Raw genomic sequence first — 3,902 nt, 5'->3', positions numbered from 1 at the left:
ATGCCCCCAGCCCTGATACCCCCCCACATCAACCACGATGCCCCACGGGACAAAATCAAAGGGGTTTACCCATCTCCACTACGGGTTGGAGCCAATCAAAGAAGCCCAGAAAGATTGTTCTGATGTGGAGGTACAGGCTATCTCAAGACTGATGTAATCCAACAAAAGGTCTTTATACTGTTTAATACTAAGAGTATTTTTATTTTTCCAATTCATGAATATAGTTTTTTTGCTATACAAAAAGCAGTAAAAATCATGTGAATTGACTTTGTCTCCAAGGTGACATCATCTAAGTGGCCCAATAAGCAAACTGACAGAGAGAGTGGAATATTACCTCTCCGACACTTTGATAAGTCTTCACATATCCGGCACCAAAACCTCTGAACAGGTGGACAGAACCAAAATGCGTGGATGTAATTGTCAGGAATATTGTCTGTACACTGTGAGCAAACATTAGATGATGCGAAACCCATCCTGAACATCCGTTGACCTGTGTAGTATACTCTATGAAGTCCAAAAAAGTTCAATCTGGTCCTCTGGACATTCAAAAAAAAATACAAAAAAAAAAAACAAAGCAAAAACATATAGAAACGTTTCGTCTCTCATCCAAGAGACTTCCTCAGTCTGAGGTGCTGTATTCAGCTCAGTCTCTTAAATAGCACCTTCTCAGAGTGGATCAACCAGTTTGCTGCTGACAACCAAAACCAGCTGATCACATGCTCAAGAAGGACCATCAGCCTAACAATGGATCATTAGCACGAGCATGCGTCAGGGTACTCTATGAAGGATTTTGTATTGTATTAATTGTAAATTGGGGTCTTTAATCATCTTAAAAGTTCTTAGACATATCTAAGACCAGAAGTTTTGGTCAAAGTTGACTGACAATTCTGTCTCTCATTTTACAATGGGAAGGGATATTGATCCATCTATTTTAATGAGTGTCCGGTAAATCTTAGATAGTAATTTGGGAGTGTTAAGATTTAGGAATTCTAATACACTTGTTGTTATTTCAATTCTAGTGTTATTAAGGTTAAATTTATTTTTTCTTATAGATTTAATTTGTTGATATTCTAAAAATTTATTCTTATCAATGTAGAGGAAAACGGTTCTCAGATCGTTGAATTTTTATTAGTAATTTTATTCTGAAGGGGCACCACTTGCTTCTGGTTCTGAAGCAAGAAAATTATTAATCAGACTCAGTTTGTGCGCTTAAAGAGTTATTTTCTCGCGTTTAAAGGGCATTCAAAATCAGTTAATACACACAGGTATGCCAAAATAATCACAAATTTATTGGATTTTATGTATTTTATTACAAAAATAATCATCTGTGATATATCTGATGAAGATTATGCATAAAAATGAATACACAAATTAATAATAAAATAGCTTTGTATCAAAGATCTACTTGATTATTAAGTCAGTGTAACTTTTATTTAAAGGCAGAATTTTGGACTAGTTTTGTTTGTGGTGTAGTTAAAATTGTGTCTAAATTAACTGTGGTGTATCTAAATTAATATCATTGTGAATGTATGATCACCAGAAAATGCGTTGGAGGGTCTCTCTCCCCAGAATGAGCTGTCAGAATGTCCACAACTGCTTATAATGATACCAGCGTGGCCTGAGACGCGCCGGTGACTAAGAGGAGGATTTATCCTCAAAGGTCACCTATCATCGGTTGGAGGGACGACGGTCCTGCCACTGGCTCTTTGAAGTCAGCTGGGATTTACCACTCTGTGGTGTGATGTTCTGGTTCTAAATCTCATGTTAATGCCAGGTTCTCTCATCCTGAGACGTTTGCAAAAAAGCTTCTTCCCAGGACATCTCACTAGGAGGAAGTTGAAGTGGGTTGTGTAGAAGGAGCAAAGAAGTGGATGAAGTGGTGTAGAAGTGCTGTAGAAGTGAAACTTAACTGTCTGTGTGTTACAGACTGACTTTGGTCCACACCTCAGAACAGGGGGTGGTCCTACCTCTTTGTTGTGTTAATAAAATCACAGTCCATTTTCTCAGTCTGCCTTTAAAACGTCACACTTCTTTTAAAAGGGGAAAAATAAAACATGATTATCTTAAAGAGAGGTTACTTAAACAGACATTTTCAATAACAAACATTCAGTTCTGAAGCTTTTGAAACAACATGCAATGTTCATCTAAAAGATGTCGCTGTTCATCTCCTGAAACAAAGTATCCATCCATCCATTATCTTTACCTGCTTATTCCATTTTGGGTCACGGGGGTCGCTGGTGCCCATGTCCAGCAATCACTGTGCGAGGGGCGGGATACACCCTGGACGGGTTGCAAGTCCATCACAGGGACACATAGAGACAAACGAGACAAACAACCATTCACTCTCTACTCACACCAAGGGACAATTTAGAGTTACCAATCAGCCTAACATGCATGTTTTTGGACTGTGGGAGGAAACCAGAGCACCTGGAGAAAACCCACGCATGCACAGAGAGAACATGCAAACTCCACCCAGAATGGCCCCTGGACCGGGGTTTGAACCAAGGACCTGCTCATTGAGAGGCAGCAGCTCTACAGGTACTAGTTGCGCCACTGTGCTTCCCGAAACAAAATGTAATTTAAAACAAAGGCTCGTTTCATGTGTTAATCTGCATGGGAAACCATCCTGGGAGTAATACTCCTTTTTTTGTTGATAAAAGTTCATCTCAGCAGATGTTTCACTTCAAGGTCGTGGAACCACAAGCTCTCATTAAGACCATCTGTCCGTTTCATGGGAAATGAGTTCATATTGGAAGTGGTTAACACAGTGACAAAGCTGAGTTGAACCCCTGTAAAAATAAAGTCTGTTTGTTCCCAAGGGAATAAATGTATCTTATTTTAAACAGTTCAAAACACATGAATGATATCTGTTTAAGTTGAGGTGGTGTTCCCCTACTTCAATCCCATATTGTGTTATTAATCTGTTAAATGGAATATAGTCTGCTTCCTCATATATATGTTCCAAATATTTGATTCATTTACACCTCCAACCTGGGAAGTTTATCATATTATTCTGTTGTAGGATGTCAGGGTTGTTCCAGATGGGTGTACGTCTGCATGGAATTAGTGAAGATTTTGTCATTTTAAGAAACTCCCACAAAGCTGTCAGAGAGAAGCTGATATTAATGCTTTTAAAGCATCCATGTCGTTTTATGTTTGAGCTAATGAATGTAAGATCCGAGATCATTATATTATTGCAAAGTGTCTGGTCTACGTCTAGCCAGGGTTCATCAAGGGGTGTGTGTTTTATCCATCTTATGTATTCTAGCCTGTTGGCTAGAAAGTAATAATAGAAATTGGGTAGCTCTAGTCCTCCTTTATCTTTGGTCTTCCGTAGTGTTTTTAGTTTAATACATGGGGGTTTATCTTTCCAGAGAAATTTAGAGATGGAGGTGTCCAGGGATCTAAACCAGTCAGATGATGTCCTGATGCATGCTCAATAATCCAGGTAGAAAAATCTAAAAAAGTTAAATCTGGTCCTCTGGACATAAAAAAAACAAAAAAAAAAAAACAATGCAAAACAACAAAAAATGTAGAAACGTTTCGTCTCTCGTCCAAGAGACTTCCTCAGTCTGAGGTGCTGTATTCAGCTCAGTCTCTTAAATAGCACCTTCTCAGAGTGGATCAACCAGTTTTGCTGCTGACAACCAAAACCAGCTGATCACATGCTCAAGAAGGACCATCAGCCTAACAATGGATCGTTAGCACACTGATGGCTGTTTACTATTCACAGAGGGCTGAGTGATACTAGCAATCACAGCATTGTAAGAGGGGGACAGTTGAACCCGTAGGCCTCCACCCCTGTTTAATGATGGACGATTTCTTTTCACAAAGATGGCCTCCTTTACTCCTCTGTCAAACCATCGTTCCTCTCTGTCCAGGATGTGAACATCTTCATCCCT

At 39.2% G+C, this 3,902-nt stretch overlaps 1 protein-coding gene across 1 annotated transcript in view; it reads right to left on the bottom strand.

Annotated features, from left to right (window-relative positions):
• The window catches only part of cfap91 (cilia and flagella associated protein 91), a 26,531-nt gene that overhangs the window by 13,545 nt on the left and 9,084 nt on the right, over positions 1-3,902 (bottom strand). The window lies entirely within an intron of this gene.

This window comes from Nematolebias whitei, chromosome 1 (assembly GCF_014905685.2).
Source record: "Nematolebias whitei isolate Nwh7 chromosome 1, NemWhi1, whole genome shotgun sequence".
Lineage (NCBI taxonomy): Eukaryota > Metazoa > Chordata > Actinopteri > Cyprinodontiformes > Rivulidae > Nematolebias > Nematolebias whitei.
The sequence above is the reverse complement of the archived record's forward strand: the minus strand, read 5'-3'. Positions and strand labels throughout refer to the sequence as shown.